The sequence below is a fragment of the Rhinopithecus roxellana genome, unplaced genomic scaffold (genome assembly GCF_007565055.1).
Source record: "Rhinopithecus roxellana isolate Shanxi Qingling unplaced genomic scaffold, ASM756505v1 contig2860, whole genome shotgun sequence".
Taxonomy (NCBI): domain Eukaryota; kingdom Metazoa; phylum Chordata; class Mammalia; order Primates; family Cercopithecidae; genus Rhinopithecus; species Rhinopithecus roxellana.
In genome coordinates, this window is record NW_022142253.1 from 31876 (window position 1) to 55043 (window position 23168).

Sequence of the window (23168 nt, forward strand, 5' to 3'; positions counted from 1 at the left end):
GAACTGAAAACGTTTGAATAAGAGGCTCTTAGACAAAAGAAAAACAATTAGCAGTAGGCATAGTGTGTTCATACCAAGGAGCTCAGTAAAGAATACATGCCGTTTTACTCTTCTCAGGCTGCCATATCAAGATACCATCAACTGCCGGACTAAACAACAGAAATTTATTTCCAAATTTCGGAGGCTGAATGTCTTAGACCAAGGTGCCGTCACATTATTTCTGGTGAGGTCTCTCTTTCTGGTTTGTAGACAGCCACCTTCTTGCTGCGTCCTCTCATGCCCTTTCCTTTGTTGCACAGAGAAAGAAATATCTAGTCTAGGCCGGGTGCGGTAGCTCACGCCTGTAACCCAGCATTTTGGGAGGCTGAGGTGGGTGGATCACTTGAGGCCAGGAGTTCAAGACCAGCGCCATCATGGTGAAACCCCATCTCTACTAAAAATTCAGAAATTAGTTGGGCATGGTGGCATGTGCCTGTAATTCTAGCTACTTGGGAGGCTGAGGAACAGGAATCACTTGAGCCTGGGAGGCGGAGGTCGCAATGAGTGAGATCGTGCTGTTGCAGGGAGCTGAGACCATGCCATTGCACTCCAGCCTGCATGACAAAGGGAAACTTGTCTCAAAATGAAACAAAGAAAAGAAAAAATCTAGTGTGAGTTTTCTACGTACAAGGGCACCAGTCGTATAGGATTAGGAACCCACTGTATGACTCATTTAAAACTAACTGGCTTCCTAAAAAGCCCTATCTCCAAATAGCCACGTTGGGGGTGAGACTTTAATATCGACTTCTGGGGGATACAATATCTTCATAATTTGCACATATCCACTTTTTGATGAGTCAGGATGTTCAAGTTGCAAGAAATAGAAACACTTTATCTCAGTAAATGGAGATTTTCATAAGATATATTTCAGGACGTAGTTCCAGTTGCTTCTTGTTTTCTGGTGATGTCCTCTCCTGTGTCTCATATTCAAAAGTCAGGAGCAGGACTAAGATGGGCTTCATTAGTCACAACAGAGATGTGCCCTGTTATAGTGGGCCGTTGTGCAGAGCTATTTTACAAGACCATTGTTGGTATGAATTATTCACCTGTAAATGTCCACCTTCTGCCTTGAACTGTTCTCTGGACAAAGGGCTATGATATTTTATGGATATTATGCACTAAATTATCCCAAATGAGAAGATTTCCTTTCTTGGTTATCCTTCCAAATAATTCTACAGCAAGCAAATTCTAGCTGATTCCTTTCCAGGTCAGCTATGAATATAATTTATCTACTATAGTTATATCTAGTTATTAAAAGGGATCAAAAGTCTCTTAGTCACATGACAATGATCACATACCTTCTAACACTTACAGGCACCACTGAGCCACTGCGAGACTGCAATGCTTACCACATACTTATTTCACCTCTAAATTTTCGACCACCCTATAGAGCCATGATGCTTGGCCCTAGGGCTGTGCTGGAAAGTAAAGTAAGCACATTACTACATATTTTTACGACTCGAGTCAGTAAAAATAATCCTATAGGCAAACAAGTATTGTCCTCTAGTCTCTCCTTCTCTTTTATGACAACCAAATAGGCCAATTGTTTTGTAAAATGGTGAGAGCACAAGGTGATAGAACATAGCATAAGCAAGAAAAAGTTTCCCTTGCCCGCCATCAGTGCCATGCCACGACTAGTTTATAAAACCTCTGATATACGGGTTTGTCATTACAGCATAGCCTTTCTATTCTGATTAATTATTAATAAGAAGCGAAGGAAAAAGGAGGAGAAGAGGAGAAGCAGAAGAGGAGGGAAGAAGAGAAGGAAGGAGAAGGAGGAGAAAGGAGGACAAACTACAGAAATAAACAAAAGAAAAAAAGCTGAAAATGTATGCCCTTAGCTCAATTGTTAGGGTAGTCATGATAATGGGGAAAAACTCATCTAAAACCCTGAAAAGCAGTGATCCAAGTAATACAATGGCAAAATATTAGGTAATACTGTCACGTGGAAAATTGGAAGGCAAATCACAGATGAAAGAACCTTAGCTATGGACAAATAGCTTTGAGCACAATAGTAGTGGGCTTTATTTGTTTTCAGCTGCACAGGGAGGCACTGCAGGAAAAAGCTGAACTCACGGACGGATTGTCAATTTTCTGACCAGAAATGAAAGGGACTAGAGAAATCTCAGAAATTAGTGAAGTTGCACTATCAGAAATGCCACTTTTTTTTTAAATTTTACTTTAAGTTCTGGGATACATGTGCCAAACGTGCAGGTTTGTTACATAGGCATACATGTGCCATGGTGGTTTGCTGCACCCATCAACCCGTCATCTAGCTTTTAAGCCCTGCAGCATTAGGTATATGTCCTAATGGTAACTTTCAATGGCAAAGAGGCAGAAACTAGAATGAGAATGACTTTGAGCCACAAATATTTAGCAAAATCTTCCAATTAATAAATGGCCTCAAAGCAAAGTTCATACTAAGGAGTGGTACCCAGTAAATTTTTTCAGTTTAAAAAATTATTAGAGGAAAAGTTTATGATAGTGATGCGGCTCTTTTAACTCTTCTGGTTATATAACCACAAGGTGCCTACCATTAATTCCACTAAGTGAGTGAAAAAGGCAAGGGGAGGGAAGAAGAGAAGGAAAGTGGAAAATGAGAGCCAAACATATTCATCATGAGAAATGTAACTGTAACGAAACATAGGTTGGCCAGGTGCAGTGGCTCACGCCAGTAATCCCAGCCCTTGGGAAGGCCAAGGTGGGCAGATCGCTTGAATTCAGGAGTTCAAGACCAGCCTGGGGAACATGTGAAAAACCAGCTCTACAAAATATACAAACATTAGCTGCGTGTGGTGGCACACACCTGTAGTCCCAGCTATCAGAGTGAGGCTGGGGAATGGCTTGAGCCCGGAAAGTTGAGGCTTCAGTGAGCCATGATCCAGACGGGTGACAGAGGGAGACCCCATCTAAAACAGGAACTACAACAACAACAAAACTGTAGGCATAGGTACTGGACATGATGCGGATACAATAGAATACAAACAAATCACAGTCACCAGGTTTTAGGTCTGGATTAAAAGAGACTGTAACTAAACCAGCATCGAGGCCCCAGGGTTTTTTGGCAAAGAGAAAGCTACACAATGGCACAAGTATATATGTAACAAACCTGCACGTTATGCACATGTACCTAGAACTTAAAGTATAATAAAAAAAAAAGAGTTTATTTCCTAAACTCAATGTCAGTTACGATAAAGAGAGAAAACAGAGAAAGAAGAATTTCAGAAAGGAAAGAAACGTAGCAGTGAAGTCACTCTCAGGGTGAGGCCTGATGAGCAGTTTCCCTCTCCAGGGTGGGGGCAGACCTGACATCTGCCCAGTGAGCTTCAGACTGATGTACTTTTTTCTCTCTAGTTAGATATATCATTGTAGTACTCATCCCATTCTGTGACACATTAGATTTGGTGGATCACTTTTTTTTTTTTTTTTTTTTTAGGTTATTTCCCTTGAGACCAAGAGAAAACAATGGTAATGACTATGTAGGGACTCTCCATACCTCACCTACGTATTCCAAACTTAGAGCAAGATAAGCAGAAACATCTGGGCTATCTCCCTTGGGGAAGGGTTGAATGTGTTCTATGAAAAGACAGTCAGGGGAGAGATGGTGAACAGAATGGCACAAAACAGAAACAGAAACAATGATGTTCCCCTTTATTTCATTTGGCATTTTTCTGCCACCTTGCAATTTGGCAAAGCCTTGTGATAGTTCACCCAACAGGCTGTCAGGAAACATGACTTGAGCTACTACTATTGAATTATAAAAGTCCCTACTGTTTTTTTTTTCTTAGTACAGCCTGAGTGAACAATACACCATTGCTATATTTAAGGCCTTTGGGATTTTGTGGTTAATATTTTGTAGTTTTTCTCTCTTATTAGCATTTATTGCTTAGACAGGACTATCGGAAAAGTGGTATTTTAACTTTTTTTTTTTTTTTTTTTGAGACAGGTCTTGCCAGGCTGGAGTGCAGTGGCGATCTCGGCTCACTACAACCTCTGCCTCCCTGGTTCAAGCAATTCTCCTGCTTCAGCCTCCTAAGTAGCTGGGACTACAGTCATGCCACTAGCCCAGTAATTTTTGTGTTTTAGTAGAGACCAGGTTTCACCATGTTGGCCAGGATAGTCTCAATCTCCTGACCTCGTGATCCTCCTGCCTCAGCCTCTCAAAGTGCTGGGATTACAGACATGAGCCACCACGCCTGGCCGATATTTTAACTTTAACAGCTTCTCCTAAATGCATGGCAGTGCACATTTTGTTTTGTTGTGTTTGCATCCTGCCTGGGACTTTAAGGCAGGAGTGAATCAACCAGATGCATGTGATAGGTACAATTCCATCTTTCCTCCCATAGCTGGTAGTCATTAATTCTCCAGTGTTGAGAAGTGTGGGTCACCACTGGGACTAATTTGCATTAGTTAACCCAAGAAGTATTAAGCTATAGAGAGTGTTCACATTAACACACTGAACAGTCTGTTATTTCCCCATGCATTTCCACCAAGCAAGCAATCAATCATCTCAATGTAATATTTACCTATTTGTACGCTTTTACATCAGGAACCGTTAAAGTTTATATTTATCTAATTGTTTAATGGCTTGCTTAAAAGATTAATACAATTCTTGCTAAATTTCCTAGTTTGTTAATCTGGTTTATTGACATTGTTCCCAGGCTCATGGGGCATTCTGATTTGCTCTAGTTGTGTGATTATATCAGAGCTGATGGGATTCTCCAACTTCTCTACACTTTCAATTCTTCCTGAGTAATCTCATTCAAATTTCTAAGTGCCTGACCCTCACTATTAGAGACCTTGACCATGATCTTGACCAGGAAATTTTATCACTTTAGACTTCAGTGTTTTGGGGTTTTAATTGTGCTGTGCATGTCTTAAGTGCTAGTTAAAGCTAGCTTAGGCACCAGTTAGAAGAAGAAAATATAAAATAATTTTATATAACACAAGTATTTCTTCTTTTTTTGTATTTTTCCTATGTAGTAATTTAGAGGTGTGAGAAGCAAACTTTTATTTCTACTGTGCCTACATTACTTAAACACATTGAAAGAATTCCAAAACTGTAGTCAAAACTTTGCTTGGCAGGGACATCTTTTATGTAAGAGATCATCAGCTTCACAGACAAATCATAGGCTAACACTTACTCTCCCCTCCACATTTGCACGATTGCTATTTCATAACCTCCAAGCTTCTCTAAAGATCTGTTACTCGAAAACCACCTGAAATAGCTATTTTTGATCATTTTTTTTCAAGCTACAAAGAACATGGACTTGTTTTGGTTACCTCAGTTAAAGATGGTTTAAGAAACACAAAAGACAAAAGCAAACATTTCAAAAGTTGTGTAAACAAGATTCTTAATAGAGGCTCTCAGTTTACAAGACTATCCTAGCAGTTCTCTTTCCCAAGGATGCAATGGCTAAACTATGTTTCTGTCTCTCTTCTAATGTCAAACATACTGATATAATACAGCACACCACATACACACACATATACACACCAGCATACACACATCATTCTCCCACTCAATATTCTTATTTCATTGCCTTTCCAGTGGACTTGCTTGGATTGTTGTCAATATTCCTGACTCCCTTTCACAGTAAAACTCCTAAGCAGCAGTCCTAATTGTTTTAGTGTAATGTGTCATTATCAAATATAGAGTACTTTTACTGAGGAGAACCTTGTTTAAGAAATCTCTTGGTCGGGCGTGGTGAATCAGTCCTATAATGCAGCAGTTTGGGAGGCTGAGGTGGATGGATGACAAGGTCATAAGATGGAGACCAGCCTGGCCAACATGGTGATGATGGCCAACCATCTCTACTAAAATATAAAAATTAGCCAGGGTGGTGGTGTGCACCTGTAGTCCCAATACTTGAGAGGCTGAGGCAGGATAATCTCTCAAACTTGGGGAGTGGAGGTTGAAGTGAGCCAAGTTGCACCACTGCACTCCAGCCTGGGCAGCTGAATGATGCTCTGTCTACAGAAAAAAAAAAGAAAGAAAGAAAGAAATATCTAATTCCTGGCCCAGCTGTCAAAATAGCTGGTTTGGAAACAGTAACACATGCTGCAAAATATGGCAATGCAGAATGAACCACCTGAACGCTTTCTTAGATGTAGCCTACCAGGGGGTAAATGTGGAAGAAGGAAGGCTTCCTAGAGTGGTTTAGTGAAGGTGGTGAAAAAACATTATGCTGTAGATATATTTTGAGATCTTGCTGATGAATAAGAATTAAGGTGAAGAGAAATAATACTGATGAATGACAGATTTTTGACCTGAGCAACTGGTGATTTTCAGTTCAATTTATTACAAGGGAGATGATGGGAGTAGAAAAAAGATTAGAGGAACAGCATCAAATTTTGCTTTGAACATGTTGAGTATGAAAGTCCCCATCAGATATCAGTGGATATGTTAAGTTAGTAGTTGACTATGCATTTAACTATAATGAGAGAGTTTGGGAATGAAGAGATAGATTTAGGGTTACCAGCATCCATTTAGAGGTATGAAATGGAATTTATGACTGTTAAGATTGGAGGAAACAGGTTTATGTTATTATATAGAAATTATGGTAAAATTGTAGATGATAAAATAATAGCAAGAGCAATAAAGTGCTACCTTCCCTTTATAAAAGACTTTATCATTTTTCATGGGTGGTCATAGCAAATTTCATTCTATAAGAACCATGTTATAAAAAGGAAGTTAACTATCTGTTAATATGAAGGACTGAAATACTGAGTGTTAGAGTTTCTTGTAGTAGTTACACATGTAGACTAGCAGATCTGGGACTAGTGTTTGGATTGTCCCACAAGCCTATACTTCCTCCTCTGTATCTTATACTTAACAGTAAACAAAGATGTCAATGAAGAGAGAGAAATAAATCTTCAACTCTTACCAGATGTATATTATAAAACTTACAAAAATTGTTCTCAGAGCTTCCGAGAGCTGGACAATTGGAGGTTTCTGGAGGATGGTGGAACCATGAAAGGCAGGAAGCTCTGTGCTCATTCCCCTAAAACTAAAAATTAAAAAAAAGAAGACACTTTTCTTAACAGTTTTCTACTATGCGTAATGAAGATACCATGGGAAATGTTCTCACACTTCTTAACCTGGAAGAGGGTTTCTAATGTGGAAGAGATATCTGTTTATGATGTTCTTCAGAAAGTGTGATATTTGCTGAGGCATTAAGGTAACACGCTGACATTATATTCTGTTTGTCTCTAGAACTGATATTCCACCAGCACACAATACCAGGTTTTCTTCCCTGTGCAAACGGTCATTCCAATTCCCCTATAATATCTAATGAGATAAAGCTGCAAGGCACAAATGCGGGAGAGTGAAAACATGTTATAATTATTTCTTTTCACATGTCAGGTGCAAAGACAGGTACACTTCGGCCACAGACGATGACCAACCACGGCATGAAAAATCTATGTCCCTCCAATACTCCCTTTTACTATTATCCCGAAATCACAACTAGCCACGATGCCACCAAAGCCCGCCGTATACCATTCCAGCCCCCACTCCCTCATCCACCTCTAACATATTCCATCCTCAGAACTTCCCCTTGGATTGACGTCCCGAACCCACATCCCACGTACCCGAGCATCACCCCCCCCGTCAATCCAGACTGCTACGAACCCGTCCACCGCCCCCCATACCCATTCTACCCCACACCCCATTGCGCAATCTCCAGCACCTACCAAAAACAGAGTCAACTCTCAACACCACCCCTAATCTTTCTACCTTCTAACCCCGTTACTCTAATCTTCCCACAGCCACCTCTCCCGCTTCCCCACAACTACGGCTCCAACCCCCAGTTCCTCACACACAAATACAAACTCCTAGGCCGCATTCCTGCTCTACCGCCCATCACCATCCTTTCTCCTCCCTTTCACCACCCCCTAGGCAGGATCATCGGTCCCACTCTCCCAATTCCTCCCCCACAGCGAGAAAACACTTCTGCTCCCCTTTGCCCTCAAAACACAACCCCTTGTCCTCCAAACTCCCGCCGCCCCCAACCTACAACACCAGCTCTCTTAACCACACCTCCTCCCCCCTCAAAACAATCTACCTGCCCGAATCCCTATCCTTACACAAGCATGTCACCGACATTCTACGTTCATCTACCTACAACACCCCCCCAACTATCCCCACCCCCCCCATTACCCTAGACTCCACCCCCACTACATATTAGCCGCCCAACAGCCCGACCCCTGTTCTTCTTTCTGTGCACTCGAATGGTACATTCCAATTCCCTATAATATTTACACTGATGATAAAAGCTGCCAAAGAGCCAAATGCTGGGCGAGGTGAAAACATGATTATTGGAAATTATGGTGTGTCTTTTGCAAAGGCAGTGCAAAGGAAAGCGGTACAATCTTGGCCACAAGAGATATGAAATGAGAACATCTTGGTAGCAGAATCTTGAACTTTAATATTTTTTTTTCTTTCTATTTTTCCTTTCCTTTTTCATCTGTAAACAATACAATTATTGATTGGGTAAAGAAAGTGAAAAGTGATGAAGATACAAAATAGGAGTTTTTTATCAATAACCGGTCGTGAAATAGTTGCCATATGTTCCATTACCATTTTTTCATTGTTTTCATTATGTGCCACCTCGTTTCTTTTTTCTTCTTTTTTTTTTTTCCTTTTTTCTTTTTTTTTTTTTTGAGACCGAGGTTTGCTCTCATTGCGCCAGGCTGGAATGCAATGCATGAGTCTTGACTCAGAACAAACCACCACCTCCTGGCGTTGTAAGCTAAATTCCATGCCTCAGCTCTCCAAGTGCTGGGATTAAGGCTGCACACCAAACCTGCTAATTTTTGTATTTTTAGTAGAGAACGGGTGTTCACAACGTTGATCAGGCTAGTCTTGAACTCACTGCAACTCCAGGTGATCACCACCCGGACTCCCAAAGTGCTGGGGAGTACGGTGTGAGATTACCACTGGTCACATGCACTCCAGGCTGGGGGGGAACACTTGACAAGTTAGGGTAACATCTACTACGTCCAAAAAAAAAAAAAAAAAAGAATTCATTTCTTTACTAAGAATGGCATAAATAGTAAATTTAACCATGCCATTGTCACGAAAGACTAGATGTAGGATGTCCACTCTTTTGGCTCTGTGGACCACATTGAATTAAAAGATTAGGCCGGGCGCGTCGTGTACAAGCCCTTGTAAATCCAGCACATCTGGGATGGCCGAGACAGGCGGATCACAGAGGGCAGGAGATCGAGACCCATCCGGCTAAAACACAGTGAAACCCCGCTCGATACTAAAAAATAAACAAAAAAACTAGCGGGCGAGGTTGGCGAGGGGCCTGTAGTCCAGCTACATCGGAGGCATGAGAGCAGAGAAGCGTAAACTGGGAGAGGTGGAGCTTGCATGAGCTGAGATCCAGCACGCCACTCCAGCTGTGAGCAACAGAGCGAGACTCCCGTCTCAAAAAAAAAAAAAAAAAAAAAAATAAAAAGAATTGTCTTGGGCTACACATAAAACATGCTAATACCAATGATAGCTGATAAGTTGGAAAAAAAAAAAACTCCAAAAAATTCCATGTTTTAAGAAAGTTTATGAATTTGAATTTGTGTTGGGCTACTTTCAAAGCTGTCCTGGGCTGCATGCAGCCTGCAGGCTGCGGGTTGAACAAGTTTGGACTGGACAAAGAAGGGGAAACTTATATTTTAGCACTTTAACAGATGTTGGTTTGTTGTTTTTTTTTGTTTTTTTTGTTTTGAGAGGAGTCTTGCTTGTTACCTAGACTGAGCTGCAATGCGCACAATCTCGGCTCACGGCAACATCTGCCTCTCGGGTTCAAGGGGTTCCTCCTCCTCAGCCTCTTGAGTAGCTGGGATTACCAGGAATGTGCCACAACGTACAGCTAATGTTTGATTTTAGCAGAGATGGGGTTGGTTTCTCCATGCTTGGCGCGCTGGTCTCAAATGCTCCTGACCTCAGGGATCTGATGGCCTTAGCATCCACAGCTAGTGCGGATTACAGGAGTGAGCCACCATGCCCAACCGACAGTATTTTTTTTCTATTTTGTGAACAAGTGTTTCCACATTTTCATTTTGCAGTGGGCCCCACACATTATGTAGCCAGCCCTCATGCTTATGTGCTTATCTGAGTCTTTTCTCAGGAATGTGGACGTCCCACCTCTCTACTCCAACGGAGGAAAACATATCCTTTCTCACAAAAAGACTTCCTGCTCTCTTTCCTTCACTCTCCCAAGAACACTGTGCCCAAGCCTAAGTTTTGCAGTCTTGAATGTCAGCTGTATAGACAGTAAACAGCCATCGCCATCTATGCTAGCAGCAGACTCCCACAGGGAAAGACAGGCCCCAGTCCAAAGGTCAAATGGACAATAATTTTGCCAACCATATGTCCTTTGTGTTACGCTAATCAGCTGCAGAAAGAGGTACTAATCTGTAATTAGTAATATATTAAAGTAATACAATCTAAAACCATGGCAGTTCCAAAAAGAGACTGGGGAAAATGTTTCATAATCTCAAAGTGGTAAAGGTCTTTCTATACAAGTACTCAAACCTAGACAACTACAAAAAGAAAGATGGGACCAGGTGCGATGGTTCACTTCTGTAATCCCAGCACTTTGGGAGACCAAGGCTGAAGGATCTTGGTCCAGGAGTTTGAGACCAGCCTAGGCAACACGGCGAAACCTCATCTCTACAAAAAATTTCCGGGCCTGGCGGTAGGCACCTGTGGTCCCAGCTACTCTGGAGGCTGAGGTGGAAGGATCACTTGATCTGGGGAGGTAGAAGTTGCAGTGAGCCATGATCTCACCATGCACTACATCCTGGGTGACAGAGTGAGACTCTATCTCAAAAAAAAAGAGAAAAAAAAGAAAGATGGAACTAATTCTGACGCTTATTGTTTTCTTACTGCTGCTATAAAAATTGCCAAACTGGTGGCTGTTTTTAAAACATACAGAAATGTGGCCAGGCGCCAGAGACTAGTGCCTGTAAGTCCAAGCCTCTTTGGAGAGTGCCGAGGCAGGCGATCACTTGAGGGTCAGAGTTTGAGACGACCTGCCACATGGTGAAACCCCATCTTATGAAAATAAAAAATAGTTGTTATCTGGTGGTGACGCAACGCCTATTAATCCCAGCTTACTTGGGGGAGGTGAAGGCAGGGAGAATGACTTGAACCTGAAAGGCATAGGTTGCAGTGAACTGAAATCCCACCACTGCACTCCAGCCTGGGTAACAGAACAAGACTCCGTCTTAAACAAACAAACAAAAAACCCCACAAATTTATTAGCTTACAGTTCTGGAAGTCAGAAGTCTGAAAATGATTTTAATGGAGCTAAAACCAAGTTCTTAGTAGGGTTGTGTTCCCTTCTGAAGGTTCCAGAGGAGAATCCATTTTCTCGCCTTACAGACTTCATAGAGTGGCTGCCTGATTCCAGAGCCACGGTTCCTCCATCTTCAGGGCACACAGTCCAACCTCTGCTTCTGTTATGACCACTCTTTTTGCAATCACCCCTTGTCTTTTTTCTTGGAAGACCCTTCATAATGTACATTGGGTCCACTTGTAACAGGTAATCATCCTCATTACAAGACCCTTTATTCATACCTACAAAGTCCTTTTTTCCTTTCTTTCTTTTTTTTTTTTTTTTTTGAGATGGAAATCTACACTATTGGTCACCCAGGCTGGAGCTGCAGTGGTGTTGACATCGGCTCACTGCACACCGCCACTCCTGGGTTAAAGGGATCTTTTTTTTCTCACCTCAGTTCCAAGTAGACTGCGAGACTTACAGCATGTGCCCAACCATGCTCCGGCTAACTATTTATTTTTAGTGGAGACAGGTTTCTCCATGTTGGCCCAAGATGTCATCGAGGCTCCTGACTCAGGTTGAGCGGTCCCGCCTAGGCCTCCCAAAGTCTAGGATTACAGGGGTGAGCCACTGCGCCTGGTCTTACAAAATCCTTTTTACCATGCATGGTAACATAGTCACAGGTTTCAGGGATTAGGATGTGAACATCTTTGTTGAAGGGGGCATTATTTTATCTACTACAATGACATAATTTAATGTGCCTGATGATAGAAGAATGTGATAATATCTGAAGCCTTGTTGTAAGATTCAGAGAAGTAAAAAGATACAAGCATATGTAGGCATGCACACAAATCTAGGTTTCTAAAGAAGAAACAAGGGCTGGGGACAGTGGTTCACGCCTGTAATCCCAGCACTTTGGGAGGCCGAGGCAGATGGGCCACAAGGTCAGGAGATCGAGACCATCCTGGCAACCAGTTGAAAACCCGTACTCTACTGAGAAATACAAAAAAATAGCTGGCATGAGGGCACGCGCCGATCGTCCAGGTATCGGGAGACTGGGGCAGGAGACGCGTGAACCTGGGAAGTGAGGTTGCAGTGAGCGAGATTGCACCACTGCTCTCAGCCTGGGCGACAGGTAGGATCTCTTCAAAACAAAACAAAAAAACAAGAAAAAGAAGAAATGGTGAAGTGGAAAAGAAGGCTAGGTGGGCCTGTTACTCTGCGCTGGTTTCTGATACATTAATTAATATTTTTTCTTTTTTTTTTGAGACAGGGTCTCACTATCGTTGGCACCAGTCTGGAGTGCAATGGGTTGCAATCCATCTCCTGCAATCTCCACCTCCCAGGTTTCAAGCGATTCTCACCATCTCAGCCTCCCGTAGTGGGATTACAGGCGCCTGACACACACCCAGTAACTTGTATTTGTAGTACGAGATGGGGTTTATCATGTTGGCCAAGGCTGGTCTCAAACGCCTGGCCTCATGTGATTCGCCCGGAGTCAGGCCTCCAAGTGCTGGGCTTACATGTTATGAGCCACCGCAGAATAAACTGATGTTTATGATATCAGAACAGCATCATTTAAGGAAGGTTTCTCCCTGTAGTGTTGATAGACAAACATCAAATGAGCAGGAAACCAGCATGCTAGCCATTAGTGGCTTAGGAGGACACCTAGGCTCTAAGGAGGACATTTGAGGAGGAGATCTCCAACATGCTGAAAGTAAAAGCTAGGTCAATAACGTAAAAAGCTGTACTAGAAGCAGAGAACTACTGACACAAAGTTGAGCAGTTGCCCGAGGTGTCCTGGAAAACTCTGACTCTGTAAGAGGGGGAAGCCCATTCTTGACAATCCTAGGACAGAAATAATTCCAGTTGGCTTGTAGGGATTCCACATGAAAGAACGTATATTCAACTGCTGTTGAGCAAAATGCTTTGAACACATCAGTGAACTCAAGTTGGTTGACAGTGTTTGTTGTTCAGGTCATCTATATCCTTACTGATGTTCCATCTACTTGTTCCATCAATTGTTCAGAGAAGAGTGCTGATGGATTCAAATATAATTGCGGATTTCTCTGTTTTTCCTTTCAGTTATACCTACGTAAAGGCTTCATGGGTTTTGAAGCTCTATTGTTAGTTGCATGCATATTTCGGATTGCTAATGCCTTATTGGTGAATTGACTCCTTTGTCATTATTTAATGCCCCCTCTTTATTGCTGCTAATATTCCTTGTTCTGAAGTCTATTTATCGTATTAATAGCCCCTCTGTTTGACTTGATGCGATGTGACTAGAAAAGTTTCAAAGGGCCAGTGCACGGATAGCTAACCCTTGTATCCAGCACTTGGGAGGCCAAAGAGGTGGATCGCTGGGCCAAGCAGTTTGAGAAAAAGCCTAAGCCAAACATGTGTGAACCACATCTTACAAAAAAATACAAAAATTAGCAGACATGGTGGTGGGCCACCGTAGTTCAGCTACGCAGGAGGCTGAAGTGAGGGGATCACGTTGAGGTGCAAGAGGTTGAGGCTGCAGTGATGATGATCACGCCCTGCACCCAAGCGTAGGCAAAGGCAGAGATCCTGTCTCACAACAAAAACAAACAACAACAAACACACAGTTAAATGGGAGAGAAAGAGGAAACTGCCAGAGGACAACTAGAGAATGAGCAAGCCAGAGAGTTTGCGGGAAAAAAAAGAAAAAAAAACAGGGATAGAGGGGCCAGGGCGCGGTGGCCTCAAGCTGTAATCCCGCACTTTGGGAGGCCGATAGACGGGGGCTCACGAGGTCAGGCACGACGAGACCATCCTGGCTAACTGATGAAAACCCCGTCTTACTAAAAAAAAAAATACAAAAAAAAAAAAAAACTAGCGGGCGAGTGGTGGCGGGAAACCTGGTTCCAGCTACTCTCGGAGGCTGAGGCGAGGGAGCGAATGGCCGGGTAAACCCGGGAGGGTGGAGCTGCAGTGAAGCGAGATCCGGCACTGCACTCAGGACTGGGCGACAGAGCTAGACTCCGTCTCAAGAAAAAAAAAAAAAAAAAGAACGGATTAGAAGAATTTGTCTTGGCCAGGCCTATGTGGCTCACACCTGTTATCCAGACACTTTGGATGAGCTGATGGCAGGCAGATTATCTGAGTTGCCAGGATGGTTTAGAGTACCAGCCTGGACCAACACTAGCCAAAAACGACCTGTCTTCTATCAAGTAACATATAGTAAAATTAAACTAGAAGGTGATGGGGCTACCTGTAGGTCCCAAACTATTCGGGGGTCTGAGGCATAGAGTCATCTTTGAATCTGGGAGATGGAGAATGTAGTGAGCTGAGATCATGCCACTGAACTCCAGCCTGGGTGACAAAGTGATGCGCTGTCTCAAAAAAAAAAAAAGAATGAAAGAATTTTGTCTTTTAAAAGGAAGGGGAGTTTAAAGAAAATGGTGGATGAGGTCAAACTTTTGCATATTGATTTGTAGTTAGACAGACCTGGGTTTAAAACTTGCCTTTGCCACTTATCAGCAATGACGCTTTTAAGAGGTCACTAGAAGTTTATAAACATTTGTAAAAAGGGGTTAACAATCATAACACCTATTTTATAAAGTTATTGTGTGGATTAAATTAGATAATGAAAATAAAGCCTTTAACACAGTGCTGGCACATAATAAACTGTCAATAAATGCTAATAACATGAAGAAAAATAAAAACTGAAAAGGATCTATTCAATTTAAAACTAATGACCTTAACACAGTAATTTCAGGGAATCCATGAGAATATAGACCCAAATGAAACAGATTAAAGAGTGTATGAGAGCCAACAAAGCAGTCAAGGAAATTGGCAGGAAGATAAGATAAGAAATTAGCAGTGCCAGAGGGAAAGGAAAGATTGAGCATAATAGAATAGGATGCATGTATGTTAGTAGGCTTTGGGGAACAACTAGAGAGGGATAAATTAAGCTGTAAGAGAAAAAGGGGACAACAGATAGGACCAAGAGGGAACACTCATTGATGTTTTCACTGACTATTGCTGTCACTTCTGCCCAACATCACCACTAGTTCAGCCTTTCTGAAACACAACTTTGCTAATGTCACATCTTCTACCATTTTGTCTCCAGTTCAAAGTCTTCCAGGAATTCCTGTTGCCAATGGAGTATGATTCCCATGCCTTCTCAACATTCAAAACCCTCTACAATGCAATTCCAACCTACTTTTACAATGTCCTCCTTCCTGTAACCTGTGAGCTCTTCTCCATCATCCCTTCAAGGATCTCTGATCTCTGTAACATAATTTCTTTTTTTTTTTTTTTCGAGACGGAGTCTCCCAGGCTGGAGTGCAGTGGCCCGATCTCGGCTCACTACAACCTCCGCCTCCCGGGTTCAAGCGATTCTCCTGCCTCAGCCTCCTGAGTAGCTGGGACTACAGGCGTCCACCACCACCCCCGGCTAATTTTTGTATTTTTAGTAGAGACAGGGTTTCACCATATTGGCCAGGCTGGTCTCGAACTCCTGACCTTGTGATCCACCTGCCTCAGCCTCCCAAAGTGCTGGGATTACAGGCATGAGCCACCGCACCCGGTCAGTATAATTTCTTTCTTCCTTGAAATAGTTTGGCTGTGTCCCACCCAAATCTCATCTTGTATTTCCACTGTTGTGGAGAACTCTGTAGGAGGTAATTGAATCATGGGGGCAGGTCTTTCCCACGATGTTCTTGTAACAGCAAAGTTTTAAAGGGATCCGATAGTTTTATGAAGGGGAGTTTCCCTGCACGAGCTCTCTTCTCTTGTCTCCCGCCATGTGAGACATGCCTTTCACCTTCTGCCATGATTGTGAGGCCCCCCAGCCACAATTCCCTTGTATTGGAAATGTAAGTCCAATAAACCTCTTTCTTTCTTTTAAAGTGCCCAGTCTCAGGTATGCCTTTATCAGCAGTGTGAAGACACTAATACACTACTCTTCACTTACCTCTCACCTCTGCACAGGTTAAGGTTAAGCTCAAGCCTCACCTGCTTCCGGAAGTACTTCCTGAAACACCAGTTTCCAATGACCACCTCCTCCTTTCTAACCCGGCTAGAACTGAAGTAAAGGGTGCATATGCCCATAAAATGATTATTTTGTTGTTCTGTTTGAATTAGCTGCTAAATTTACAAATCAGAAACTTCCACTAAAAATCTGAATTCTTAGCTTTTCCTGAAAAATCAGAAGATGCAGCAACACAGGGACTGCATTACCTCTTTTTTTGTTTTTTTCTTTGAGATGGAATTTTGCTCTGTTATCCAGGCTGGAGTGCAATGCTCCATCTCAGCTCACTGCAACCTCTGCCTCCCGGATTCAAGTGATTAGCCTGCCTCAGCCTCCTGAGTAGCTGGGACTACAGGCACATGCCACCACGCCCAGTTAATTTTTTTTTTTTTTTTTTTAGTAGAGACGGGGTTTCATCATGTTGGCCAGGACGGTCTCAAAGTCCTGACCTCAAATGGTCCAGCTGCCACAGCCTAGGGTCACGCCAGCTGCCTCAGTTGTGGTTCACGCCTGTAATCCCAGCACTTTGGGAGGCTAAGGCAGGTGGATCACCTGAGGTCAGGTGTTCGAAACCAGTCTGACCAAGATGGAGAACCCGTCTCTACTAAAAATACAAAATTAGCCGGGCATGGTGGCTCATGCCTGTAATCCCAGCTACTTGGGAGGCCAAGGCAGGAGGATTGCTTGAACCGGGGAGGCGGAGGTTGTGGTGAGCTGAGATCCTGCCATTGCACTCCAGCCTGGGCAACAAGAGCAAAACTCCATCTCAAAAAAAAACTAAATACAGACCGGGTGCAGTGACTGGCTCACGCCTGTAATCCCAGCACTTTGGGAGACTGAAGTGGGCAAATCACTTGAGGTCAGGAGTTCAAAACCAGCCCGGCCAACATGGTGAAACCTCATCCCTACTAAATATACAAAAATTAGCTGGGCGTGGTTGCAGGTGCCTGTAATCCCAGCTACTCATGGAGAGGCTGAGGCAGGAGAATCGCTTGAACCTGGGAGGAGGAGGTTGCAATAAGCCAAGATCACGCCACTGCATTCCAGCCTGGGTGACAGAGCAAGACTCCGTATCAACACAACAACAACAACAACAATCACTACCATCACCACCACCACCTACATACAGTAAGGTTCTCATTTAATATTATTGATATGTTCTCAGAAACCTCAACTTTAAGTGAAACAGTGATAGCAAAACCAATTTTACTATAGGCTAACTGATATAAACAAAATTTGAGTTCCTACAGCATACTTCTGGTCATAGAAATGTCCTCAAACATATTTCTTTTAATTTTAATTTTTTTAGAGATGGAGTCTCACTCTGTCACCAACGCTGGAGTGTAGTATCATGATCATAGCTCATTGCACCCTTAAATTCCGGGCTCAAGTGATCATCCTGCCTCACCCTCCCAAATATCTGAGGTGACAGGTGTGCATCACTATGCCCCACTAAATTTTGTATTTTTTTGTTTATTTAAAGACAGGGTCTTGCTGTGTTGTCCAGGCTCAAACTTCTAAATAAAGACCAAAACATTGAACATTAAACATTCAATATTTAACATTGAAATAAATGTGAGTTATAGATACATTTAAGAAAGGTCAGTAGGCTGGGAGCAGTGGCTCATGCCTGTAATCCCAGTACTTTGGGAAGCTCAGGCCAGTGGATCACTTGAGGTCAGGAGTTTGAGACCAGCCTTGGCCAACATGGTGACACGCCCTTGTATTAGTCAGGGTTCTCTAGAGGGACAGAACTAATGGAATAGATACACATATAAAGGGGAGTTTATTGAGTATTAACTCACACCATCACAAGGTCCCACAACAGGCTCGCAGGCTGAGGAGCAAGGAGAACCAGTCTGAGTCCCAAAACTGAAGTCCCAAAACAAAAAAGTCCGATGTTTGTGGGCAGGAAGCATCCAGCATGGGAGAAAGGTATAGGCTGGGAGGCTAGGCCAGTCTCTTTTTTCACATTTTTCTGCCTGCTTATATTCTAGCCACGCTAGCAGCTGATTAGATTGGGCCCACCCAGATTAAGGGTGGGTCTGCCTTTCCCAGCCCACTGACTCAAATGTTAATCTCCTTTGGCAACACCATCACAGACATGCCCAGGATCAACAGTTTGCATCCTTCAGTCCAATCAAGTTGACACTTAGTATTAACCATCACACCCATCTCTACTAAAAATATAAAAATTAGCTGGGCATGATGGTGGGCACCTGTAATCCCAGCTACTCAGGAAGCTGAGGCAGGAGAAACGCTTGAACCCAGGAGGTGGAGGTTGAGTGAGCTGAGATTGTGCCACTGCACTCCAGCCTGGGTAATAGAGCAAGACTCTGTCTTAAAAAAAAAAAAAAAAAAAAAAAAAAAGAATTAGTAAGAACAAGCTAATTATTTACACAATTATTCCAGTTCAGGGTCTTGGTGGCTGCAGCTTATCCCAGCAGCTCAGGGAGAAGAACAGAAACTAAACCTGGAAAGGCTGCCATTCCATCACAGGGTACACTCACACACATCCAGGCTCACAAAGACTGAGATCATTTAGACACACCAGTTCACCTAACTTGCACGTCTTTGGGATGTGGGAGGAAACTGGAGTACCTGGAGAAAACTCACACAGACACGAGGGAAATGTGTAAAACTCCACACAGACAGTGTACTCGGCCAGGAATTGATTTATTTTTTTCTCATTGTCATTTTAATAAAATGACATTGAATGAAACAATGTTATTTGAGGACCAAGCAAAAAATCCTCTATGAGGAAATAAAACAGCAAAAGGATGCACTGGAAGCATTGGAAGGGGAAGGCAGGCCTAGAAGGGTTGGTTTTCAGATCCCACAGTCAGAGAAAGAAGCTTACATTGTGTTATCCGTAGTTAGTAGGTTATTTGTGACTCCTGTCTAAAGCTTCTTGCTAGAAGGCTCTGTTAGTCACTGTCTTCTCACACATCAGACAGCTGAGACCCAAAGGCAGGGATAAAAAGAGGCAAGATGAGACTGGGCGCGGCGGCTCACACCTGTAATCCCAGCACTTTGGGAGACCCAGGTGGGCGGATCACCCGAGGTCAGGAGTTCAAGACCAGCCTGGCCAACATGGTGACCAAGATGGAGAACCCCGTCTCTACTAAAAATACAAAAAAATTAGCCGGGCGTGTTGGCAGGCACCTATAATCTCAACTGCTCGGGAGGCTGAGGCAGGAGAATCGCTTGTACCCGCCAGGCGGAGGTTGCAGTGAGCTGAGAGTGCGCTATTGCACTCCAGCCTGGGCAAGAAAAGCGAAACTCTGTCTCAAAACAACAACAGTAACAACAACAAAAAAGCAAGCTGATGGATAGTGGTGATGAACACTGTGGGGGAAGGGACTAGCTACTCACATGGTAGTTCCTCACCCACTCCGATCTCTCATGCCGGGTAGTACAAACACAGGGCTACCCTCAGTTTGTGAAGCCCGCAGGGTTGACTAGAGCCTCAGGGTGAACGCTAGGTCAGGATTTGAATCCAGATTATATGATAGTCAACACATCCTACCACCACCCAAAGAGAGAAGACCTGATATGCAAATAACGAAGCTTAACCTTCAGGTACCCTTTCTTTCACAGGCTCCCTTCAAGGCTCTGGGCAGCGCCTTAACAATGCAGTCATTCTAAAACTTGCAAAAGCAAGATTTTAATGGCAATGGTTAAAAGCCCTGTTTCTTTTCACTCAGCTGTTCTTTCTAGTACTTTCCTCTTATTGGGCATTTTGGGATCTGGCTAAAAGGGGGTTGGGATGCAATTATTTTGGGCTATATTTATGTAATTCATAGTCACTTTTATGGGGCTAGAAACAGTTTTCAGGAATACCCCTATTGCCCACTGTAGTGACTCATCTAGCATTATGACCCAAAGTTGTAGGGCCAGAGGTCACATTTTGTTTTAAACCTGCCCTACCTACAACATCTGGCACTGGAAGAATGTAAATCACTGAGGAGAGACAAGGTTTGAATCATATGGCATCAGAAGCTAGTCTGTGGAAAATTCTTCCTACGTCTAAATTTTTTTTTTTTTTTTGAGATGGAGTCTCGCTCTGTCACCCAGGCTGGAGTGCAGTGGCGCGACTTGGGCTTACTGCAACCTCTGCCTCCCGGGTTCAAGCGATTCTCCTGCCTCACCCTCCCAAATAGCTGGGACTAGAGGTGCATGCCACCACACCCGGCTGATTTTTGTATTTTTAGTAGAGAGGAGTTTCACCATGTTGGCCAGGCTGGTCTTGAACTCTTGACCTCAGGTGATCTACCTGCTTTGGCCTCCCAAAGTGCTGGGAATCCAGGTGTGAGCCATTGCACCTGGCCACACATCTAAAATTTTATCTAGTTTTTAAATTTACATGTTTTTGAGATGGAGCCTTGCTCTGTTGCCCAGGCTGGAGTGCAGAGGTGTGATCTTGGCTCACTGCAGCCTCTGCTTCCCAGGTTCCAGTGATTCTCCTGCCTCAGCCTGCTAGGTAGCTGGGATTACAGGCGCACACCACCACGCCCAGCTAATTTTTGTATTTTTAGTGGAGACGGGGTTTCACCATGTTTGGTAGGCTGGTCTTGAATTTCTGATCAGGTGATCTGCCTGCCTCGGCCTCCCAAAGTGCTGGGATTACAGGCATGAGCCACTGTGCCCGGCCACATCTAAAACTTTAAATAGGAGAGTCAGTTATCACCAACAGCTGGTGTGGTAGCAAGCCTCCAAGAAAGACCCCAATGATCTCTGGCTCCTGTTATCATGCCCTTGCTTAGTCCCCTCCCACATTATGCCAGTGTTAATCTGTGTAATCAATAGAATACAGAAGAAATGGTGGTATGTAATTTCCAAGGCTAGGTAAAAGGCATTGCAGCTTACAGTGTCTGTCTTAGTATATTTCTCTTGTCATGCACTCTGGAGGAAGCTTGTTGCCTATATCCTGAGCATCCCTACAGAGAGGCCCTCAGGGTGAAAAATTGAGGTCTCCTCTCCTGTTAACAGCTATATAAGTTGACTTGGAAATGTATCTTCCAGCCCCAGTCAAGCTTTCAGATGACTGCAGTCCTGGCCAACTTGATTGCAAACTCATTAGAAACTCTGAGCCAGAACCACCCAGCCAAACTGCTTCTGAATTCCTGACCCACAGACATATGAAATAACAAATGTTTGTTGGTTAAGCCACTACATTTTGGGGTGATTTGTTACATAGCAATAAATAATAGATTTAGTAAAAATGGTAGCTCTTGCCTGGTAAAGAGGGTATTAAATAATTTAATAATAATTCAACAAAGTCTTAGTGCTTATATATATATGTAAGAAACTTGACAGTAGCTGTACCAAATTTGACAATAATCATATATATATATTTTTTTTTCTTTTTTTTTGGACTGAGTCTCACTCTGTCGCCTAGGCTGAAGCGCAGTGGTACAATCTCAGCTCACTGCAATCTCCACCTCCCGGGTTCAAGCAATTCTGCCGCCTCAGCCTCCCAAATAGCTGGGATTACAGGTGCGCACCATGACATCCAGCTAATTTTTGTATTTTTAGTAGACATGGGGTTTTGCCATATGGGCCAGGCTAGTCTTGAACTCCTGATCTCAGGTGATCCATCCACCTTGGCCTCCCAAAGTGCTGGGATTAAAGGCATGAGCCACCATTCCTGGCCTCTTTTCATTCTCTTTATAGAAGATATTACAAAATTGTTGTCATATGAAGAGGCAATCAAAGAGTCTGCAGCCTCGTATAGAGAAAAAAAGTATTGGAGAGGATTATAGTGATATGTAAATTTATTTACTTGTTTAAAAGACAGTGTCACTCTGTCACCCAGGCTGGAGTGCAGTGCTGTGATTAGAGCTCACTGTAACCTCCCACCGTAGTCTCCTGAGTAGTAGAGATTTCAGGTGTGTGCTGCCATACCCAGTTATTGGTAAAAATATCGTGACTTTTCTTTTAGTTTTTCATGTCTCTGGAACAAAGTTTTATTTATATTTTTGCAGATATGAGGTCTCACTATCTTGCACAGACTGGTATCAAACTCCTGGACTCAAGTGATCTTCTGATCTCAGTCTCCCAAATCACTGGGATTACAGGTATGGGCCACCACACCAGGCACAAAGTATTCTCTTTTTTTTTTTGAGACAGGATCTTGCCCTGTTGCCCAGGCAGGAGTACATGGCACGATCTTGGTTTACTGCAACCTCCACCTCCCGGGTTCAAGCCGTCCTTAAACTTCAGCTTCCTGAGTAGCTGGGATTACAGGCACGTGCCACCACGTCCGCTATTTATTTTTTATTTATTTATTTATTTTTTGTATTTTTAGTAGAGATGGGGTTTTACCATGTTGTCCAGACTGGTCTTGAATTCCTGGGCTCAAGTGATCCACTGACCTGGGCCTCCCAAAGTGCTGGGATTACAGGCATGAGGCATCGCGCAGAGTGGTTTTTTTTTTTAATGTGTAATTTATTGTGATTTCCTTTTCTAGTCTAAATAAAGATTCTCTTGAACCTAATTTTGTCTCAATAATTTCACAATTTTTTCCCAAACTTTTGCTCTCAAAGCAAAAACACACTGAATGTCCCAAAAGGTTTTGTCACTCACTGAAGAGATCTAGAGACTATTTAAAATCCATTTAGGATTTGAAGTGCAGTATGAGTAGCGGGAATCTGGCATTGTGTTCTTCGTTTAGATACTTCACCCCTACTTGTAACATACAAGTGTTTGTTACATACACACACTCCTGAGAATACTGTGTGTATATATGGCGGGTGGGGGAGGTTGGCATGTGCACTCTCCTGACTCTTGGAGGAGTTTCCCAACTCTCTCTCCAATGGCCTCAGGCTTTTTCTTCTGCC